The sequence below is a fragment of the Astatotilapia calliptera genome, chromosome 11 (genome assembly GCF_964374335.1).
Source record: "Astatotilapia calliptera chromosome 11, fAstCal68.1, whole genome shotgun sequence".
Classification (NCBI taxonomy): domain Eukaryota; kingdom Metazoa; phylum Chordata; class Actinopteri; order Cichliformes; family Cichlidae; genus Astatotilapia; species Astatotilapia calliptera.
In genome coordinates, this window is record NC_137432.1 from 4,487,180 (window position 1) to 4,511,676 (window position 24,497).

General features: G+C 41.6%; 1 protein-coding gene and 1 long non-coding RNA gene across 10 annotated transcripts in view; one reads left to right on the forward strand and one right to left on the reverse strand.

Annotated features, from left to right (window-relative positions):
* adgrb1a (adhesion G protein-coupled receptor B1a) overlaps positions 1 to 24,497 on the forward strand; it is a 207,871-nt gene that overhangs the window by 64,171 nt on the left and 119,203 nt on the right. The gene's annotated exons all lie outside the window — the stretch shown is intronic.
* Positions 12,178 to 13,606, reverse strand: LOC145431725 (uncharacterized). Its single transcript, XR_013912004.1, has 3 exons — positions 13,518 to 13,606; positions 13,370 to 13,440; positions 12,178 to 12,624 (listed from the first exon to the last, which is right to left on the reverse strand). It is a non-coding gene; the product is annotated as an uncharacterized LOC145431725 (long non-coding RNA).

The window sequence follows — 24,497 nt, forward strand, 5'->3', positions numbered from 1 at the left end:
CAGCTTTCTCCAAGTGCTTTGGGGCAGCCATTCTAGTTTTTATGGGTTATTTTTATTAGGCTGTTCAAATCCTCAAAACATACAGTCCAGAAAACAGCAATTCAGATTGAGGAACAAAGATGATGATGGTTTGTGGTATTATGTAGGACTTATGGATATCAAACTGCCAGTCTGTAATTAGTAGATAACCAGTTCTTCTTACTGATTACGTCTTACTTACTTACAGTTACTTCTTACTGAAATGCCTTTTTTCTTTGGACACATGACAATAAACACTTTGAATCTTGAATCTTGAATGTGATTCAAGAAAGAAGCGCACGTATCAAAGGTCCCTGGTTAGTACCAAACACCGAATACAATGTGGTACTCGGCTCTTTTTTGTACTACCAGACAAGATAACGGTCATAGGAAGTATTCTTCTTATGTATCACTTTCTGTAATGCAGTGAATTTATGGTCAACTTTTAAGAGGTGTTTGTCATTTCTCCTCAGTTTACATTGATTTGTTTACCACCTTATTTCTCATCAAAGCATCACAACATGATTAGGGTGTGCCTTTTCACAGTTTAAGTGCTTGATAGACTTCTTATCTTTTCATTACTTTCATATCCGCTAAAGATTATATTGCTCAATCTAATCTCAAACAAAAATGTCAATTAATTATTTTTGGACATTCTGAAAACACTGAGAAACACATAGTTATTTCAGCTTGGGTGCCCAGAGGCTCAACTCAGAGTAAATCATTTTTAGTCTGCTTCGGCTAAATCAAATTCTCTCTCCCCTGCAGATTGTAGCGCTTCTCTTCTCTCAGCGCAGTGTGGCAGAAAGATCACTAATGAATTATCTTTATCTCTGCTGTTAAGAGTGTTGCGTCGCGCTTCTGCTTCTGCTTTCAATTTAGGTGATAAATGTGGTTCTAATGCTTTGATAGTTTGATTGTTGAAGGTTACAAACTCTTTGGACGCAGCTCTGTGATTGCTGTCATCAGCCATCATCCATCACCTGTGCTAACCACAATTTACTGAAGAAGATCAGTGAAAAGAAGGGTAAGCTATGTGCCTGAGACAGCAGCTGACACTGATATTAAAATGTCATTATTTAAGGAAGCCATTTCACTTTTTCATAGTTTGTAGCAACAGTTTGAGTTTGTCCCTTCCCTGATCTAACATAGCAGTGCACACAAGTGCAAAGCCAGCTCCTTCTTCATAAGTGATGGACGCTGCTAAAATATCATATATGTTGACATATTAGTGGGGAGGACAAGTCGCACTTTCCATTCGATTGACAGCAAAAGAGGTGTACTCTTGTTATGTTTGAAAATAGTCAGAGTGGGATGGATGTGTGGAGTTACAGACTTGTGATACTGATATCTGTTGCAGGTGGAGGGTGTGTCAATATCTAAATTTGATTGACAGGAATTATGAAGGATGTGGTCCTCTGCATCCGAAAGAAGCTGAGAGGCGTGGTGAGCTCTGTGCAGCAACCGAAGTTTTAGTGGGCGTGGCTCTCTTTTTCTTTGATTAACAGCAACTTTAAGAGCACGGGTCTGTGTTTGACAGCAGCTATAAAGGGTGTAACTCTTTGTCTTCATGTGAGGGCAGCTTTGGGGTGTATGGCAATATCTGTCTTTGAAATAGGAGGTATGACTGTAGCTGAAGGACTTTTGTACTCTGATTGACAGACGCTTGAGGGGTGTAGCCACCTGGGTTGTATTCACACCAGAAAATGGACTACCATTTGTATAACTTTTTGTTTGACTTGCTGCAGATGTGAAATAACTTTATCTGAATCGCCAGGGCCTCAGGCAAAAGTGCTAACACTAACCCGTCTAATACTGAAAATATGTTTTGATCAGACAATACCTGGAAAAGTTTAAAAAACAATTAATTAAAATAGGAAAAAAACTTTATTCCTGTATTAGTGTATATGCAACCTGCAACCTGCTTCATTGTAGAAAAGATTCATCACATTTAGTCATTAGAGAAAATGATCTCTTGTGGATTTTCTGAGTGAGTTGTAATGTCATCTGTCTAACTTAGTAACATCACTAGCCTGTCTCTCGATGCTGTTAACTTGCCAAATAAACAGATTCTCTGCTTGCTTTTCATGTTCATGAAAATGTTTCAAAATATATTCAGCCTTTTGAGCTGTTGCACACACACACACACACACACACACACACACACACACACACACACACACACACACACACACTCACAGAAAATGTGTAAACTTTGTATTTTCTTCTATTTAATCTCAAAAAGCTCCTAAAAAAAAGTCAGTGATCACCGTTGACCTCCCCCGGCTTTTATTACCGCTAATCATTTATTTAAGCTCAGTTTTTAAAACTTTAGGATGTAACTACAGCCCAGCCCATGCAGCAGTATATGAATGACTAACCTCGTATTGTGGATGGATTATCTCAGTTGTTCTCCTGGCTGAAGTTTGATCCTTTTACAGCATCCTGCCATGCGATTACATTTGTTCCTGACCACTGAGAACCCTCACGTTAACTTTTATCGAGTGGAAAAAAAGTTAGCTTGTTTATATTATGCTAACATAGCTGTGTCGCTAGCGGTCACGTAGCACATCATTATATACCAGCTAGCCCAACTTCAGTAACCCTACAAACGTCACCGCTGTTTAGTTTTCTGTCTTCATTTATGCTGGAAGTGATAACAGAGCTGTACTTTTTAATTTGTTTCCAAAACCCCGCAGTCAGGACATGCTATATTGTATTTAGATAGAAGCTAGCGAGCTAACTTCATGCTAACTTCTAACTTCTAACTCCTTTAAATGTCATAAATTCCGTTTTCTCTGTTGGCTCTCAGGTGACTGTTTCCTCGCGGCTGCGTGCAGCGGGACTAGGGGAGGGTCTGTGCTGACGGATGTGGGTTACTGACCTGGTAGCCTGGCTGCCCCTGGGTGGGTCCGGGATGGGCGTGAGGTTCTGGGGGCGCTCCGTCTCTGGGCTGGGGCCCGGGCCGGGCCTCGGGTCCTGGTTGGTGTGTTGCCGGGGTTGTGGGCGGGTGGGTGCACGGGGGCCCAGCCCTGGAGCAGGGTGCCGCCGGTGCATCGAGCCACCTGGGGGGCTCTTCAACTGGTGGGGAAGATTGTCACATCTTGCAGGAGCTTTCCTCTCCTCACGGGCTCTCTCTACAGGAGGGGGAGATACAGGAGAGGTGGAGGAAGATCTCAGCCTGGGTGTTTATTGTCTTATGTAGTCTGGAAGAAGAGTGGATGGTGGGGTGGGTGCAGTTTTCTCTGTGGTGGGGTTGGGTGGACTGTCCTGGGCTCTGTGGGGCCGGGAGGCGCTGCTGCACTGGGCCCCGGTCTGGATGGACCTGGGCCCCCTTTCCCTGGTGGGTCGCGGAGTATGGGGGTGCCTACTGGGGTCAGCGGGGGAGCTGGCCCCAGGGAGGGGTCACTTGCCCCTCCCTTCCTTCCCTCCCCATCTCCAGCTGCCTCCCTCTTCCCGCTCCACCACAACCACCCACACATGCTGGACCTTGGAGTAGGGGTATGTCACCAGGGTGCAGAGGAGGCCAACCCCCCCCCCCCGTCCCCTTCTGGCTGCCTCTGCCTCAATTTTATCCCACAACTTAGACATTCACATTACTCACACTCTCATTACACATACATATAGGATCTTGGGGGTGGGCACGATACACGGAATCCAAAGTACCATCAGTGTCAGGGTCCTGGGTCTCCTGACCCAGCGTTTTAGTTCTTTGTGGGTTTTGTATTATTGTACTTGGTGTGAGTTATGCTATGGTTTCTAGTTTCTATCCCTTGCCCTTCATGTTTCTCTATGTGCCCTCTGTTCTGTGTAAGTCTGTATCTGCATGTTTGGGTTCCCCTCTGTGTCTCTCGGTTCTTAGAGTCCTTTGCCTTATGGTTTATGTCTCTGTGTTTCTTAGTTGCTGTCTCCACGGTGTCAAGTTCCTTCCTGTTTTACTTTGAAGGTCCATGACTTATGTGAATGTGTCCTGCTTTGCTTGTCTCGTCAGTTCTAATTTCCCCCAGCTGTGCTCTCCTTCTGTGTCTCATTCTCCTCGTTACTTCCCAGTGTATTTAGACCCTGTGTTTCTCTGAGTCAGTGTTGCGTTGTACCCTCAACAAGCTGTGTGTGTTTTGCCTCCGTGTTGCCAGTGTTTTGTTTCCAGTTCCAGTTCTGTGTTTTGTGCTTCAGTGTTTTAGTCCACCAGCGTTTTTGTTTGTCTTTTGGTGAGTTTAGTTAGTAAGAGGTCTTCCAGCATTAAAGCTGCGCTTTAAGTTGAACTTCTGTGTCTGAGTCCTGCATTTTGGATCCACCACTCCTGCTTGCCCGCCTGCCACACAGCCAACCATGACAATCAGGGTGTACACCCCACCCCTGGCGTCGTTGCCCACCTCTCAATGTTAAATACACGTAGACATTGAGGGCCAGCAGGAGGGACCATGCGCTTACCTGCTGCTCTCTGGCAGGTAGCTCCATGCCCTCCTGGGTTTTAAATGCACCTTAGAACACACATGCATCAACACTACAATGAGCGGGTGGAGGGAGGTTTGGAGTCTTCTCTCACCCCCATTCTCTGCGACCTGCTGGAGCGGGGGGGCTAGGAGGAGGAGTTGGCCGTCCGACTGCAGTCTGGAGTGTGGGGCCTCCCTGCTGCTGCGGAGTCGGGGCAGTCTGCCTCCCCCCACCGCAGGGAAAAGGGTAACACCACCTGGGTCTGGGTGCAGTTCCCCCCCTCCAAGGGCAAGGGTACCTAGACCTGGGGCTTAGAGTACGCTTGGGGAGTGTGATCGTGTGTACAGCGTCTCTTTATGTCTGTCTCCACGTTGGTTGAGTGTGGAGTAAGTGTATATGAGAGCATGAGGGTGGGAATGGATGTTTGTATATGTGTGTGCCTGTATTTCTGTGTCTATATGTCAGGTTGGGTGTCAGGCGCCACCTCTCTGGGGACATCTTAGGCCCTCCAAGGTATGGAGGCCTATCTCCCCCTACCACCACTTCCCCTGCCAGTGGCGGACTCCCTCAGACATCGGTGCGTTGGTGGTTCTTTGTGTCCGGGGATGGGCGTCCGGGTACACACTGGCTCACTCCTTGGCGGCCGCTTATCGGGGCCTGGAGCCTGGGGCTCGCTCCGGCCACTTCGGAGGTGGGGTGCCCCCGGCCTCTCGGCCTGGGGCTCGGTCACTCAGGCACGGCTGGCTGCCGGCGGAGCTCACGGGCGCGTCACTGCAACTCCCCCTGGCTTCTGCTCCGCGGCTGCTGAGTGAGCCCTCATCTGGGACTCTCCTCAGCTCTTTCTGGGACAGTGGCGCGGCTGCCCCTCTGTTGGTCTTCCATGGTCTCTTGTGTTCTGGGGGCCTCTGGATGTCTGGAGTTTTGATCTCCTCCATACCTGCTTAATGCCCTGGAGGACGGGGCTGTGGCCCCCCCACACCCTCTAGCAGATCATTACATGAAGGAACCTTTTAAAAAACAAAAAACAAGCGCGTCCATGCTCACAGGTGTACACACGGGTGATCACACCCACAAACTACACCCTTTTTGGCTCCTACCTCAAAGCACACTGTGTTCTGTTGATCTTATGTGCTGCACAATAATGTTTAATATTTAGTATTTACTGTCATATTCCCATATATCATTGTGATGTTGTTTATTCTATTACTCTTGTTCTCTTCTGCTTGTTTTCTTTTTTCTTTCTCAGCAGGTGACCCAGGTGATTGATATATGCATTTCTTTTTTCTTTTTTCTTCTTTTTTTTCTTTTTCTGCTCATTCTGTTGGTTTTTGGTTTTTGCCCTTCTCCCCCGTCCCTCTTCTCAGCTGTTTCTCTTTCCCTCTTTCTTTCTCCCCTTCTTTCCCCAGTCAAGTCTGTCCCATATTCAGTAAGTGAAAATAAAATAAACAATAAAAGGTGAACCAAATGGACCATTATGGCAAGGCTGGGATGGTCAGTTTGGTAAAGTAAATGCGTTGGGCATCTTTCTTTGCCTTTAGACAACAATTCTGATGGCAAAAGAGCCAAACGGGACAGGCAAAAAAAAAAAAAAAAAAAAATCCCATTTTCATGGATGCCTGGATGTTAAACTCAGTTGTTACACCTGGTAGAGCAAAACGCTGATCATTTTATTAAAGATGAAAGACTTAAGACAGTGTTTTAACTCTCAGTAATGCCACAGTGATCATTTGATATATGGACCTGCAGCAGAGTTTAGGCCCAGACATGGCTAGTGACATCAGACTGAACGATTGGATATAAAAAGAGAGCAAACTGTCTCAATTTCTTTTATTTCTCTATTGATTATAAAACATCTGGTATAATACAAGACGTTTAAATACTAGAATCCAGCAATTAATCTGCTTTAAATGTTCCTTAAACATCATAACATTGAATATAATTTAAATGAATTCTTAATTTTACAAGCGTGAATGTAAGTTTGAGTGAAAGCTTTAAATAAAAAGTTGACAATTTGTACAAGCAGTCTTTGTGAGTTAAAAGCTGAAGCTTTATACTGCTTGAAAAACTCTGTTTCAGGCAGTTCGTTTTTCTCTATTTTTGGTTCTGTAGGATGGCAAAGAGAGCAAACATCCTTTATATGATAATCTCAGGCACACCGCTCTGGCTGTGAGTACAGATTTCCCCACTCACTTTTGTGGAAATCAGAAGAAGAAGGGTTAAAGGAAGGTTTGGCTTTAAAATGATATAATAGAATAGTGTCAATTTATTTGGGATACTAGATGTAGCCTCCAACCAAAAGGAGTCAGCCTGTGGCAGGAATTTTATAGCCTGCATTTTCATTAGTCTCACCCTAGGTCGTGATCTCACTGAACTCAAATCATTGCAGGATTTCCAAACATCCTGGGAACAATTGATGAAACATTTATTATCAATCCCTGGCATCTGAAACGGATGTTATGGAACGGCTGTGTGCAGGCAGGAAAAGGACCCAAAGTGCAGACTCAGGAGACAGATGTGAACTCAACACAGCTTTAATGCTGAACTCAAAAAAGGTAACGAAACTGAGACTCCAAATAAACTCAGGCAAGCAGACAGAACACAGAGCATAGTAAATGGTAGATCGCAACATGGACAAAGAGAAACGCAGGGCTTAAATACACAAAGGGAGCACTCAGGGAATGGGTAACAGGAGGGAAACACAGCTGGGGCAAATCAGGCCTAACGTGACAAAGGAAGCAAAACCAGACGCATTTACATGACACACGTAATTTCAAAGTAAAACAGGAAACATAACACAGAGACGCGAACTTGACAAGGGGATACAGCTGACAGGGGAGACAGAGCAACTAGAGAGCAGAGAGACATAAACCATAAGACAGAACTCAAAGAAACCAAAGACTAGAAATGATAAATAATATAATAAACTCAAAAACCCTGGGTCAACGACCCAGACATCCTAACAACGGAACAAAAAGGAAGCACTCACACTCAATTAATCTGTAAGTGGTTTACAAATACACAAACATTATAACCAACGTTGTGGCAAAATATCCAGGGTCTGTATATGAGGCTATGGTAAAGTCATTGACTGATATTGCCAAACTGGAAACCTCTGCTGTCAGCTCTTGTGTCTGGGTCACAAGTGCTTGTGCATCACCTCACGTGTCCCATCATATGAGCTGGAGTTGACTCACCAAGTTCGGCGAGTTCCCTTGTAATGTCGATGTCTGCATTTGTTGGGCTTTGAGTAATTCCGCGTCAATGTCAGCGGGGGCTAAGTTTGTTGATCTGTAAAATTCATGCTGGAGCTGTGCTGCCAGTCTCCTTAACTAATGCTTTGTTGTATGTAGTTGTTGATTTTGATTTTGAGATCATCTCACCTTTTTTTCTTTAAATTTCTTCAATGGAGCTCTCTTTCCCACACACTGCATTCAACCAGTCAATGAGCAATATTCATTATATAGCTTCATGTAGAAACTATGTTGAATTCTAGGGACATTCACTTATTATTTCTGAGAGACTGATATCATACAAAAACTGGTGTTCATGTTACCAGGAGTCCGGCAATTAACCTGTTGAACACATTCAGTTCCTCACCGACAAAAGATGTTGATGTGCAAAAAGGAAAAAAGAAAAATGCTGTGAAGTAAAACCAGCTTTTATTCTAAGTTAAAACAAACAACTCCATTCAAGCACCTGCCTAGAGGTCTATATGAGAAGAGTCACATTTTTTACTAATGTGAGCCATTTCTGTGTTCTCACATAGCATTTTAGTCATGAGCTTCTTCTTTACTAGCTAACTGTCAAACTTTTTTTCTGTTTCTGTCACAGATTTTCAGACTTCCATGTTACTCTTGAATTATTTTTTCATACAAATGAATGTTGCCTACAACAGAACAGAGGAGATGTAGTTTGGGAGCTTGAGTTGTACTAATCAAGAAATGCCAATCTTACAAAAAAAACACAAGTTTGTTTGACGGTAAAGCATAATTATGACTGGTAGAAAACACAAACAATGGTTGCCTCTCCTGTTCAATATAGCAGTCAGCAAGAAGGATCAGGGTCTTCCTGACTGAGGCCTGCTGGAGTTTGCATGTTCTCCCAGCATCTCTGGTTGTTCGTTATTTAACTAATTTTGCATCTGCGTTAAAATTGTTGTTTCCTCTCTGAGTGAACAAAGCTTGATATATTGATGTGCTGATGGTGTGCTTGGTTTTTGTCTGCATGACTCTGCTATGATAATTTGTCAAATGTTTAAGAGGTCAATGCACTGGCACCACAGAACCCTTGAATCTGAACGGATGCTGAGAAAGCCCATCTTTATTCAGAATAACGGAATACTGAAGCCATGTTTTCCACTCTTACAGTGCTGCTTGGGAAGACTGCAAGCTCAGTCTCATTTTAAACACGTGAAAAGTGGCTGCAGTTTGATTTACTTGAATAAGCCACAGATGCTGACTTGTCAGACTCAGTTTAACTGAGGGTCACACTGGGAGCTGCGAATCACATCAAGGCCCAGACATACATAGCTTACTGATATGCTTTAACGAAGAATTCCTGTATCACATGGCCCACATGCAGTTTGGTTTTAACCAGAGAACAAGAAAGGTTTATTACCCTTCATCAAATTTACCAATAAATTTTAACATTACATACCTACAAGAAGACTACCACACAGCCAATTCACAACAACCAGTTTCACAAGCCTGAATATAACAGCTACTACCAGATATTTAGTAAACCAAATACATCCTGTTGTTTAAGCAAAGCGATTAGTCTTTACATTTATTCTTGGTGTTTTCATTTTAAAAAGCCAGAAGTCGTAATCGTTTAAAGAGCTTTGGTCGTGTAGTTTACCCGTACCATACATCTGCCTTTACGAGACTATTTCTGTTTTCAGATGGATATACGAGACACTCTATACACGAGGGATGTGCAGATCCAACCTTTTCTAATTCTTACAAGATAGCAGAGGAAATCTTTCTTTTATGGTCAAGACAACAGAATTACTCTAAACGCAAAAAAGAGTAAAATTACTAAATAGAAATGTATCAATAAAACAATTACCAGAATCAAAATAAATTAAGCAGCTGTTGTTGTTCTGTCTCCTGCTGTCAGTGCAGTGCTGCTGACAAAGAGAGGTCATAGAATTGATAAGAAATGTTCAACACTGTAAATTAGCTTGATCCAAATAGCTCTTTACTTTGCACCTGGTGAGGATGTAACGCCAGTGTCAATCTCTGTTAACTAGTTTATTAGCTTGGTGGTGATGTGGACTTGTGACTGTGTAGCTTTCTGCATGGATGGGCAGAAATGTGTTTAGAACCTAAAACTATGTATGGATTGGTTTTAACATTTTTGAAGAGCCCTGCTCTTGACTTTGACACATGTTCGATCAATGAAAGGATTCAGCTGAACTCTTTGTGCAAAAATGATTTAAAAAAAAAGCAAAACTTGGGCAATATCACAGATCAGCTTCAGTTTGAAACTGAAATATTTGACATGTCAAAACCCCTTTCTGATCATTTCCAGGTTGATATGAGCATGATAGAGGCATGCTAGAGTTTTAAAAGTGCTCTTGGACTTTAGAGCCTATTTTATACTTGAGAATTTGTTAAAGGATGTCAGCATGTCCTTAGCATGTGTAAATATGGAAAAAGGTAGTTCACATCTATGCCTACCTAAGTGGGGGTTGGTGGGGGCGTAGTGGGGGGAGTTCCATTCCCATACATATGTATGACCCACAGTGACCTGTGAGGCTCTTCCATCAGAGTGAACCTACTCATCCATCTCTGTTTCTTTTTCTCCCACTCTGTGTCTCTGTCTCTGAGTCACAATGCAGTCACCATCCCACACTGTGTGGGGAGACAAGGGCTTCTGATGTATGAGAGTGGTAGAAAGCGTGGGAAGAATAAATCGCATTGCTCAGAGATTTGTGTGTGCGTGTTTGCTTCTCTTTGTGTATGTGCCAGCGGATCTTACAGGTTAGTGATCCCTGGACACATCTGAATATGTTTCATATACCAGAGCATGCCGTACGGGCTTTAAATGGAGCAGTTTAATGCATTCCCAAAGTAACTTGGAGAAACACTGTGAAGAAAAACAATGAGGCATTCATCAACTGCGGAGGGAACTATGAAGCTGCAGAGAGCCGAGGACACAGCAGAGCAACACAGCGGGGGCGATTTTCAGCCTTAATAGTCATGTGGGGGAAGGTTGAGGAGGTGGGGAATCCACTCAAGTCTGGGGAGGAAATAAATCCGGAGGCTCATGGCAGTTCCCACAGGAGCACTTTAGCCTGATGCTCGACATGTTAGGGGACTGGGAGGAAGACAACCTGTAAACAGTCAAAGTACTTTTCAACAGCACTCAGCAGTTCTTTAACTGTTGTGGAAATCAATCAGACACACACACAAACATGGCTGAACTTGCAGCTCTGCTGGTGGAGACTTCTAAAATAATTACACTGAGCTGTCTGACAAGCAAAATCACGAGGAGTCGCACAAGTGCCATCGAGGCTCTATCAGCAGTCGTCTCTGGCAAAGATGGATGTATGTCGAGTAAAAAAAAATAAATTTAAAAGCCTTATTTCACTGAGACGTCTGTCAGACTGGAGGAAAAGTAACAAAAACCATCTGATCCCTGTGGTGAAAGACCTTTTGAGGCTTTTCTTATCGTTCCCTCTGAAATGGGGCATCCATCTTCGGAATTGAAATGTCTGGTTGGCTGACCTGCACCTGAAACCAAAGAGCAGTCCTCATGATATGTATTTATAGACATGGGGTTTGAGAGGAGAGTTTCGGGGATGGCGATGCTGCAAAGTCAAGGGGTGTAATGGCTTGAGCTCCTCGGTAAAGGAGATAGCAAAGGCTTATGCTGATTCGGATCTGTTAAAGTGTGAGGGATTAACAGTCTAATTGGTTTGAGTAAATTTACAGTGGGAGCAGAGTAAAACCTGACTTTGACTAACACATGAGGTACTCGCTCTTTTCTGACGCGCATCACTGAACTGTGCTGGCAGTTTCACACATCGGTCTTATATTTGAATAAAAGTCTGAGTCACATTCTGACAAAACTGCATCTGAGTAGGCTGGACACGGAACATTTCTGATACACTTCTAGTACCGCTCAACTTCTTCTGAATCCCCACAAATTATCAGGAAAAAAAACATTATGCTATATACCAATCTGAAAACATTCTGACCACTGACAGGTGGAGAGAATAACACAGCATAGTACCTGTGGGATATATTAGGGAGCAAGTGAAAAGGTGTTAGAACCAGGAAAAATGGGCAAGTGAAAAGATTTGAGTGAGTGGGACAAGGGCTGGGCTGTGATCGCTAAACCACTGGGTCAGAGTATGTTCCCATTCTGCACTGATCAGTATCTGTCAAAGGGGTCAAAGGAAAGAACAGTGGAGACCCAGTGACAGGGTCATCGGCACCTCATTGAGACACGTGGAGTTTGAAGGTTGGCCTGTGTGGCCTGATCCAAATGACAAGCTATTGTAGCTCAAACTGCTCAAAAAAGTTCATGCTGGTTCTAATACAAACTCTATACAGTTTGTTGCGTATGGCCTGTGTAACAGGTATTACAATTAAACAACATGAGATATGCATTAAATTATTGTCTCGACGACTTTGGACCAGTATCAGAAAGTTCTAGGTAAGACTATGGAGCCTTGAAAGGATCAGCAGAGAAGGAACCACACAATGATAGAATAGATGTGATTTGAGTAGAAACTGTATTGAAAGTTGTAAAGTTTACAAACCCTGCCTGTCTAAAGCCGGCTTCCTACAGTGCACAAACGCACATTAAAGGGCCCAAAAATAAAATCAAAACAACATCCTCTTTAAGGAAATTCTCCAAAGAGTTTCAATTAAAGAGCTTCCGCTCCCGTTGCTCAGTCCACTTCTCTTTAGAAAGAGAAATTAGAGTTCCTTGTGTGTGTGTTTCTGTCCATTGGTTCGAACACTACCCGGGTAGATTTTTAAAGTGTTAGTCTTATCTGTATCAAGGAAGGTAGTAATAGTCCTGAGGTTCGCTGAAGATGGATCCCACGGCTGGCCACACCGCACTCGGGTCCGTCGACAGTCACTCTCTCGGGATTGGCTCGCCACTGAACCCACAGGGTTCAGATCTCAAATGATCCAGTCCTGGTCAAAAACCAATCTATGCACACAGTGCAGAGTGCATACATTACATATTTTATCTATTCTTCTTCCATCACTCATCTTTCAGTCAAGTATTGCTCAAGTATAACAAATTATTTTAGTTATACAATGTCTCAACCATCCTAAAATAATTTGAGTTACATCACACAAGGTCTTAGTGCAACAGAAAATATACCTTATATTTACCCTTTTGGGGATAAATAAACTTATAAGATTCACTCTCCCATATTTATCCTTTTAACAGCTTGCTTTTAACTGTTCTTCTTTTTTCAGATATTTCAACCTGAATTATTTCTCAGAAAAATATATCAACTTCTTTAAACATTAATACATCAACAGGGTAATGAGATCCCTCACATTTTATAATCACATTTTATGAACTTTTTGCATCTTCATCAAATGAATTAACTTCTAAGTCAACAAAACTGAAAGGGTGCATTTAAGCACTACATGACAATATTACTGCTTCTCCAACGTTTTGGAAAGCTAACAAACTCAGATGAATCACAGTAATGTTAGAACACAGAGATCGCTAAGCAGTAACTTAATACTAGCGGTTAGCTGGGCACATTCTAATGTATACTTTAGCACTTAAAATTAAACATCTGCACATCAGTGATCTTATAGTACTTTAAACATAAATATCACAACTCCGACTGGTTTTGTTTTTTAAAGCAGAAAATATATTAACAGCAGTCAACTACATGTCTTTATGGTGCTAACATTCATGTAGCATCCCTTACCGGAGCTCGTGGTGAGATAGCTCGTCCAGCTGACGCAGCTTCCCACGGCCGTATTTCACAGATCTCAGATCCTAATAAATAGCCATCTGTTAACAGCTAGTATGTGAAGATAAATTGCGAATTTAACTTTTATTCCAGTTTTTCTTACCAGGATCTTTCAGCTAATTTGGCGGTTGCCTCGTGAGTAATGGCTTCCACAACAGGAAATGTTGACTAACAGAAAGTCATCTCAAGGCATACTCGCCTCCTAGCGGCGGGGAGGGAAAATTACACCTCCAACCTTATGCAGCAGCACAACCCACAAATCTGATGTGGGTTACACCTGCATAGCCAGAGAGCAGTCAGGGTGCCTATGCTGACCCAACAATGGACATGAGAACATCAGAACTGGACCATGGAGTAAGGGAAGAAAGTGGGCTGTTTTTTACATCAGGTGGATGGCCAGATGTATCTGCACTGCTTACCTCAAGAATACCTGGCACCAGGATGCATGTTGAGCATCTGAGGGGTGTGCTGGAGTCTGATCCATGGAGCCACCCACCTCACAACTTAAAGGATCTGTTACTAGGGATGGGTATTGATAAGATTTTCATGATTACGATTCCATTTTCGATTCTGTTTAACGATTCGATTCTTTATCGATTCTTTTTAAAAAAGGAGAACACTAAGGTTGATTAGCTTAGAACTTTGTTTTATATCTTCTCTTTGAACAAGATAGAAATTTAGGAGTAACATGGCCTTACAAACCCAACAGTGACATCTTAAGAGATCCAGCCTACGGCTCTTCAATGGGGTCCCCAGGAAAAAAAAATTGTAAATGTAAAATAATAAAATAAATATTCTTCTGTAGCAATAACCAAGTATAACATAAATTATTCTGTAGCAATTACACAAGAATATCCAGTAATGTCCTTTTTACCACAAACTTAGTCACTGCTCTGTGACATTCGTCTATCCTGGCCTGAAAGGAGACGCTACCGGTACACTGCAGTGAGAACTGCCAGCATCTGAGCCAGACTCTGTCTGTCAAGGGCGGATCTAGCAAAGTTTAGCCAGGGGGGCAGGTAGGGCATTAACAGGGACAAGGGGGGCACAAAGAAATACTTTTCTTTCTTATTCTCATTTAAAATGTCTAGCTTTTATTAAATAATTATCTGACACTCAAAGTTTTAATTTAATGTAAAATGAATAGAAGTCCATTACTGTATATAGTAACTTTTAAGTCTAACATATACCCTAGTAAGCTGTAGTACTTTTTCCTTTGGGAAGGCACCATCTGTGCAGCCTGCAATTCTGTTAGAGAAAGATGTTGAATCTATTTAATATTTCTTGAAAAATAATTGATTTCTGTGCATTTTTTTTCCCCACAATGCATCAAATTAATGTTGATTACGTCGATTAAGCATCATGAGGTGGAGGGTAAGGGGTGGTTCCGTATTTTTTTTTTTTTTTTTTTGCTGGGAGTTGGAACCCTATTAGTTAGGTTGCTTAATATTTACGCTAAGTACTCTTTAAAATATCAGAATAGGGAGGATGTTGCAGGTTTAAGTTTATTAGATTGATCATTATTGCTGAACTATGAAATTTTTTTTGCATACAGGTATAACAGAATAGCTTTAGTGTTGTTGTTGCTTTAAACTTGAGTATGAACTTATACAAAATGCAGCAAGATATTAAAAAAAGTTTTATTGATTAAAAAACACTATATAGGATTCATATCGGTATCAGCAGATATCCAAATTTATAATATCGGTATCGGTATCGGACATAAAAAAGTGGCATTGTGCCATCTCTACTCACAACCACACCTTTGTGCTTGAGATGACCACTGTGATGTTACAGAGAATGTGAGTAAAACGGTCTGAAATTGAATGTTTAGGAAGGATTGAGATACGGAGAGCTCAACACTTGACAGTGTGTTTACTTGGCATGTGAGGGAAATGTTTGCTAGTATGTCTGTCATAGTGATAAATCACTCATGAAGGAAGCTAACAGAGCTTGAATTAACCATTAGTGTGAGACAAGCTACCTGCTGGTTACTAACTTAGTTCATACAACAGGGTGCTTCCTCTCCACAATGATAAATGTCCTTTTTATTTTGATACTGAATGGGATGCCCCACAAACAAACTTACTCTGTCGTGATATTTTCATAATGTGCTTTGATTGGCTAACAGCAGCAAAGGAGCATTTAAACAGACAAAATTTGATTGATTCACTTTGACAATGCTTGATGTCAACCCATTCAAAATGAATGAGGGGTAAGAGCGCAAAATCCTGAAACACATGAAATCTTACCTTGGAGCAAGCCTTTCAGTTCACAGTGATTAGTCGGACACACTTTGGCTTCATTATTGAAAAATTTGGCAGCGTTTCAAACAACGATGCATTGTGCGTGACAGTTCCAGGATGTGTTACGTAGTCCATCGTTTACGTCAGTCGTCTGTGTCACACACACATAAGTTCACTGCTCTCTTTTCACTCACGTTACACATTCAAACTTCAAGTTTATTTTCTTTTACTTCATTTGTATACCTGCGGTGAATGTGATATGGGCTACAGCTAAATCCAACACAAAGCTGCTGTTTCTGTCATGGTTGAATTCAGACTGATATAATATTAAGGCAGGCATGCAGAAATCATACGTGGCAGTTTGGGAGTGAGGTGTTAGGATAGCACACTGGTAGTCCAAAGATTGTTAGTTCCAGAGTCAGATTGTTACAGTAGATGCTGGCATGTATGCATGTTATTCTGCATAAAGTGCCCTATTTGGAGTCAACAGTCTTAATTTTGTTAATGCTGGGCATTTAGTTTTAGTTGGATTTGGAGGGAAGTCTTTGAATAAATGAATAGAAAGAACACCACCTGTGTCTGCAGGTGCTTCAAGGGAATTACACAGTGCCCACACTATATGCATACAGTCATAAAAGAAGGTGTACATAGTTATAAACTCCTGAGATCAAGAAGATGACGTGTATAACACTGAAGCACAACAAGATTGAAACAGAATCAAAACTTTAAAATGGAAAGCCCCATGCAACAAAAATCAAAGCGCTTTGGCCGGGGTTTAATGGCATGTAAGACTAACAGAAAACACAGTTTAATCTCAAAGGCAAGTGACAACAGAGACATTATCAAAAGCTCTATTTTATAATATTATAGGTGATGTCATAGGTCTTTCTGTAGATGTCCAGACTAGGGATGGGTACCGGTATAATGGCACCGGTTCTGACATAAACGGTAGTAACCAGACCGAAAAGCAGCGCACATTTCGGTGCTTTATTTCGGTGCTTTTTTTCCCCTGAGATGTCTTACACTTTGAATTCTAGCCAATCATTTTACCTTTCCAAGGATAGTAGGCGGGTCCAGGTGCATACGTTCTTTTAGAGCAGAGCTACAGATTAAAAATGCCCAAGGCGAAGCGGTCAAAGTCTGGCTGTACTTCACAGCAAAAGATGCAAACTCAGCAGCCTGCAACAAGTGCTTTAAGCTGATACTGTGATGCTGTGCAAAGGAGGTAACACCTCGAATCCGATGAAACACCTGGTGACGCATAGCGATTTATTTTTAAAGCCGAGAAATGCACCATATTTGATAGCTTGCTGCAAGACCTCACACCGAGCGCATCTACTGCGGGTATGTTGCCTGTTATCGGACCCAGAGTTAGCAACATTCCCCGAGAACCCAAAGATTAGCGTCCTGGCCCCTAGCCCTGCCAGTGTAGCAGAAATGATGAGGATGATGATGCAACAGCAGCCGTTCTTCTCTGGGTGAGTCGCTTAACGTTGTTCGTGTGTAATTTACGTTGAGTAGGCTAACCACGTTATTACATTAATGCATGTAAGGTGAACTAGCAAACATAATCATAGCTACATGCGGCTGTCTTCTTGTTTGATGGCAGATACTCCCTTCACCCTGGCCAAAAAGGCTAAAATGACCAAAGAAAAAGAGGGAAACAGCTAAACATGAGAGTTTTTTGGACAAAGTTTGTGTTTTTTCCATTGTTTAAGCACTGCTTCCAGCCAAGAGTGATACCATATATGGCCCATAGCTGCAGAAAAGGCTAACATTGTTATCTTTTTACAAAAAAACAGCTGAACATGAGAGGTTTTTGGACAAAGTTTGTGTTCTCCATTCTTTAAGCACCGGTTCGAGCACCGTTTAAGCACCGGCACCGTTTCAAAAGTACCGGTTTGGTACTGGTATCGGATAAAACCTAAACAATACCCATCCCTAGTCCAGACCAGGTTATGTGTCAAAGAATGAGATTTTTACATTTGTTTTATCCAAAGCCTCAGGCAGACTGAATGGAAGGATTCCAGAAAAGGAAGAGCAGGTCTAAATCAAGCTGTCACTTCTTTTTTGAAAGGGATCTCAGAGTATTCAAGCAGGTCTTCTGTAAAATGGCAAGATGCTGCTGCTGAGGTTGCCGCAAGTCAGGCTGTTCTAAATGTTGTTAACGAATAGATAGAAACTGAGTATGTTCAAGCAGAAGTTAAATAAAGATAGCTCAACAGGGGTCAGAAAGTAAAATGTTGGTAGGGAAAGAGACGCAGAAGAGATGCAATGAAATGAAGAAGAGAAAGAGAGGAAGAGAAAGCTAAAATCATGGCTGAAATAGAGGAAGAGCATCCTTGGAGGCAGTTAAAGATCTCACTGCAGCACGTGTGAAAATGCTGGAGTCTGACCAAGTGAATGTCATGCAAGAGGACATAATGCAACTTGAGATTTCTGTGGATAATGAAGTGCATGCTCCTACAGGCTCTTTGCCCCTCTTTCTTCTGTGCCACAAGTTGTGGCCACTTCTTCAAAGAAAAGTCTTGCAGAACTTGTTTAAGTGCTGGCAGAAGCTTTTAGTGCCAACAGAATTCCAATTCCTGAAGCTACAATATTCAGTGGAGATCCACTGAAATACAGTGACTGGAAACTCCTTTTGAGATGCTGATTGACCAGAAAAACATTCAAGACACAGACAAAATCTATTCACTTTACAGATATGGGAGTGGATAAGCCAAGAAATCAATTACTGGCTATATCCTCCTTTAGCTGAATCAGCTTATGTTACTGCAATCAAGATATGAAGATATGGACACCTAAATAGGTGTCCATATCACAACTGATTTACAGCATGGAAGATAGAGACCAACTCCAAGCATGGCCCAACTCAGGCTCCAAGATCAGCTTTGAACTTCAGGAGTTTGTTGACTCATGTGCAGCTGTGAGGCTGCTATGGTCCATAAGGTACTGGAAATCTTGAATGACTGTAAAGGAATAGAAACATTCTGTCAAAGTTCCCTGATTGGCTAAACGCAAAGTGGAACAGACAAATTGTTGAAATTGACTAACCAATTTTCCTCCTACAGCCAATCTGTGATGTTTTTGCTGAGAGAGGTGAAAATTGCTTACAACCCTCTTATACTGCTGCAACCACTGAAACAAGGTTAGGCTTAAAGATAAAAACCTTCAAGACATTTGAGCTTTTCAGCAAAGGTACTCGGGAAGTTTCAGTGAAAAAAAACACTGCACCTATTGTGTGTATTTTTTGTGAAATGACTGAGCATACCTTCTCCAAATGTAGGAAGTTGATAGAGAAAGCACTTGCTGACAGAATCAGATTCATTCAAGCAGAAAGGTTATGCTTAGGTTGTTTCAAGCATGGCCGCCACACAAAGATCTGCAACATTAGGAGTGTTTCCTAATATGCGCCACGTGTTGTGTGAAGAACAAACCAGAGGCAAACAAAAATCACCACAAGCCAAGCAAAATCAGACTTAAGAAAGAGTGCAATCAACTGAACATCAATAAATACCTACAAGTGTTACTTTAAAAACAGTAACTTATCATGGAGCTAAAACATAAATAACTGCAATAATTTCAGTCCTTCATTCATTCACAGCACAACTAGCACAAGAAATAGCAGAAGTTTTAAGTCTCAAGAACTACACATATAAGAGTAAATTATCTACAAGTCGATCCAAGACTGACATTACCTAACATAAGGATATCTAGTACCTATCTAGCACCTATCTAGGTATTACGGAGGACACAAACTTCATGATAGACATATTTCGCGTGGTGATACAGAAGAGGTCCCTGAGAGAAAATGACAACAGCTTGGCTTGCTGTATTTCACATCATGGGGTTTCTCACCCAGGGAACATGCATGTGATATCTGACTGCTCTGCTTAGTAACGTCTTTCGGTAAATATCTCTCAACAACCATCTACTCACTGGTCCAGTGTTCACAAACACATCGGTGGCTGTCCTTTGACACTTTCAGCTTCAGTTTCAGCGACACTGAGACAATCTTCCACTAGTTTCATATCAAACAAGAATATTTGAGATTCCTGTGGTGGGAAAATGGCAACTTGTAATATGCTGTTTATTTTAAAATGGTTTCACCTTATTTTTAGGTCTCCTAAGGACCAGATGACTTTAAAATATTAACTATCCTTAGAATTGAAAGAGGATTTACTTTCTTCTTCACAAATCTACTTTTCTGAGACAAACTAAAATTGTCCTAGCAGTAATTTGCTTTCTTATTTGCTTATTACCTTATTATGTTTGCTCCACGTTTTGATGGAGACCTGCTCAGTGTTACCATTGTATTATTGTCCTCTTTATTGATATGCAGTATTACACAGCTGATGTCATAACCTGACATGAATCTCTTGTAACTGCACTGTCACGTCGATGTGGCCAGCAACTACTCTGATTGGCCTATTCAGTACTGTTGATTCCTCCTACGCATTTCCTGCCACCTATTGCATTTACAGTGAGAGATTAACAATCACTGTCTCAACGTAAAGAATAATAATCATTGCCTTAAAATAATGACTCACAGATGTCAGCAAATCCTTGGGGGAGAGTGGAAAAACATGAGGGACAAATATGTTCCCGAAAGGGAAAAATGTCCCAGCATTCTATTTGTTTCTATCATGGCTGAAACCGCATACATGTCATATATCACACACCACTGCTTTACTGTCCAGTGCCAGTGTGAGCATTGTGGCTCTTGATATGTCTTCCCTGTCTCATTTAAACAGAACCCTGAAAATACTACTTTACTGTGATGAAAAAAAAATCTATGTTTTAATATTAGGCTAGTGTTCCTCCTCAATTGCATTTAGTTACTGTGTTTGGATATCATTTGAACATAGCTGACAAGAAATGGCTCAGTGTGGTGGGAGGAAATTGTGTAAAACCAGCAATCAAAGATACCTCGAGGAACTGTTAACACACCTAAAACAATTTTAGCTTCCAATGAAAAAGTTAGTGTCCCATGATTCTCTAGATGCTCTTTCAAAGGCCCTTTATCTCTGAAAGAGTGGAGGAAGCCAGGTGAGAAGTTCTTGTCCCTGTGAGTGTTCGAAGCATTTTCACTTCTTGTTAGGTGATTAAGACTGTAGATATGATTATTACAGGTTGCGACAGTTATTTTTGTTAAAGCTGGCTGACAGTACAAAATGTCACTTACAGTAATGAAGAAACAGAAAGTTATCAGCAGAGATGAGAGTTGAGAACTGGTGTCATTTAACCCTTTATTTAAAGGGCCCAATTTTAAATGATAACTCCATAACAATTTGGGCAAGAGACAAAATTCAAACAGGAGAATGTGAGCTTTGCAGGCATATTTGGAGTATCATTGCAGCACAAGGCATCCACAAAGTACTGCTGTCTGAACATGGACAGAAAAAATCAGCTCTGCCTTCATGTTACCATGTGCACTTCAAATCACTGTACTTCTCAACCAGTATAAGAAAATTCAAATGAGTCCTGTGTGATGAGAAACAAAATTGTCTGTCAGGCCTGTATAAATCTTGGTCAGTTTAAACTGCTTTTTGATTCCAAAATAGTCAAATCCATCGGCATTACAAGCTTATCACAGCCTTTTTTTGATGTTGCTATATTTTGGGAACAATTTTGCAAAACTCACTTCTGTTGCTTGATTTGATTAACCACTGTAGACAGTATTTCAAGCAAATATACATCCTGGGTCTTTGATGTGTTAGAACAGGAAGCTAAAGATTTTACTTTTTGCTTTTATTCATTTATTTAAATGCCTATGAAGCCTAACAAGTCCTTGCAAGTGACGACAGAAAATAATCCTCATTTCCAACCATAGTCCGATCTCTTCTTGCAGTGTCAAAGACATCATTTCCACACCCTTGCATTCATGAAATGATAGCTGGCTCTAGACCCAAGATCTGTATTGCTGTTCAAAACCTCTAAAAACCAGTACCTACATACACTGAGACAATTCTTTTTTGATTAACATTTGCTACAGAGGTTAGAGGTCCTTCTTTTCTAAAACAAACAAACAAGACCAAACTTCAAACTTTTGCTTTTTTAAAGGCTTACACCTGAAACCAGGATTCGGAGCAGAATGCTGCTGACTTGCCATGCAGGTTACTGCTTGCTCAAAGTCACCAGAGACCTGGGACTGGCATGGGGAGCTGACTGGGTGCTGGGGGTGGGGTTCAGTGCCTGGTTCACTAACAGGTTAAACTCCTCACTCTACAGAGAGAGAGTGATAAATGTCTTAACATGCAGTTGTGTTAAGAGTTTTATTTGTTGGGTTTATTATTTATGTTATGTAGAAGGCAAAATTGTGCTAACAGTGAATGCAGCAAACTATTTGAAAAAAATCCCTATTTAATAATAAAAACTATTTAATAATAATCAATTGCTAAATCTTTATTGCTCTTGACAAGGAAATGTCATATAAAATAATAATAAAGAATAACAACAAAAACATCACACTAGTCCAAGTCTAGTGACTCTGTGGATAAGTGTGTGTGAGCTGCTGCCATCCCATTTAGATGAGGCAGAAAAAATTTTTTCACAGGGAATCTATTTGCTGTTGCATGTATACAGTTACAATAGTTCATGCTCATATTAAATACAGTCAAAGATTCAAATCATGAGGTAACAGGTAATTCCCAGAAGACAAGAGTTCAGGATCCATCCAGAATTCCTAATGTAGCATCTCAGGTGCGCGTCACTTGTGAGAAAAGTAGCTCCACCAACTTGCTTATCAAACTTGTTGTGTAGAAGGAGCAGTTGGCTTAAATGTTGGGGGACGAGAGGTAAAAGTGCTCGTTTCAGACAGAGGATAAACTGAGGAGCTGCATCAATGCTCAGTGCAACATAAGGATTATTTGGAACTATTAATGTTGCTCGTGCAAAGTTACTTTAGTGGCAAAAAGATCGAACTGGAAATTAGTATAATGTTTACAATCTTTGGCATCTGAACAGACACCAGACCACCAGCGACACATCTACAGTAGGTTTAGGGGCAGGATTACACCCAAACACAAAAGCTTTCAGCAGAAAACCTGTGATACCAAAATAGATGTATGACATATTCTAGTTTCTGAAAAGTTGCCTATTTAGAAAGTGGCTAAAAACACCCCAACCTTAATGGTTTGCTAATGCCATGGTGGTTATTACGAGGTGCACATTTGTACCTGAATGATTCTTAAGACCTGCGTTACAGTTCAAGTTTGATAAAATACACAATCAGAGCTTTAATTTCGTAATGCGAAGGTTTAGAAATGCTCCTTTGACACTGCGATACAAGCCCTTTGTTCTCCCTTTCACAGGCCATGTGAGAACCATTTACTTTGGCAAACGCCATCCTATTCATTTAGAAAGCCTCTGTTAATTATGGCAATATGCAGTCGATTATAAGATGTAGTTCATGTTGGTACATTACAGCCAGTCAGGGCAGAGCGTCAGTCTGCTGAATTTAACAGCATATTGTCTCTAAGAAATATCACATAATGAAATTTATAATCTCCTGCTGCTGCAAATGAAGACACAGTCAATAAAAATAAATGTGGGAGCATAATTCCCTGTTTTATGAGAACGCTTTCGCATGCACATTTTTATTCTCGTAGGACACGGTGACAGCAGCCTACCATTCTCTCCACTTCTTTCATTTCCCTTCTTTCGTCTTATCTGTCCGAACATTTTTTCCCCTCTTTCTGTTCCTGTCTGCCTTCATCTCCGTCTCTCCTCCCCCCTCCGCTCCCCCCTTTCACCGCCTGTTATCTCTGCCATGCAGTTGACTGCTTCTGTCCTCTGGGTGTCAGCATTCGCCTTATCCTTCATTCAGCCACACAGCTTTGTGTGAACCCGTCACCACATTTTTCTGCCCGAGTTTCATGTTTTCCTGATTATTGCCTCCTGTCCTCTTGTCTCTGTCTTTCTTAACATCTTCACTCCCGCTCTCTGACCTCCACCCTGCAGCTGCCTACTTGTTTCCTCAACAGCTGTCAACATATTTCTATTTTTTTCCTTTCCATCATAGCTCTGTGCACACATGCACATACTTACTCAATCAATAAGTCTGCAGTAACTGTAGCCATAAGAGCTTTATGTGTGTGTGTGTGTGTGTGTGTGTGTGTGTGTGTGTGTGTGTGTGTGTGTGTGTGGTTAGTGGCAGCTATTGATGATTTCAAAGGTGCAGAAACTGGAGCTGTAACAGGAGATGCCCATCCACTTATCCCATCACTCCAAATAGGAGGTGAAGGTGACTTTCAGGAAGTTCATTATGGACCCAGCAAAAGCGCATGATTCACATGCACGGAACTGCACGGCCACCGATACCCCCCAACACACACACACGAGTGCAATGAAGGGGAACGTGTGTGTTTTTGGAGACAAGTGAAGGTCAAAATAAAGAGAATGTTTTGGAAGGAGGGGCGAGTTTAAGGAATACAGAGGTGAGTTGGACTCTGCAATCAGTCCTGCTACCAGGGAGCGTGCTGACAAAAGACCCCATCTGAATTATTGAGAATATAATGAAATGTCCTTGCAGAGGGAGAAAGACAACACTGCATTACTCTCCTCCCATCGAACCCACATCCCCAACCGCACCCCATCCCCTCCTCACCCTTTCTGACTCTGATTACTGGGAAGAAAAGGGAAAAAGGAAAAAGAAAAGAAAGTTCACAGTCTTGTCATTTCTTCCATTTTTCCCCCTGAAAAAGAATGAATCTTATCTGTAAATGGACCCACCCCCCTCTTTTTCTCTTGCCTTGACAAAGCCTTCATTCGACAGAAAAAACGCGCCGGTCCCCTGCTCCAAACTGCAGTTCATGTTTCTCTATATTCATGAAGCA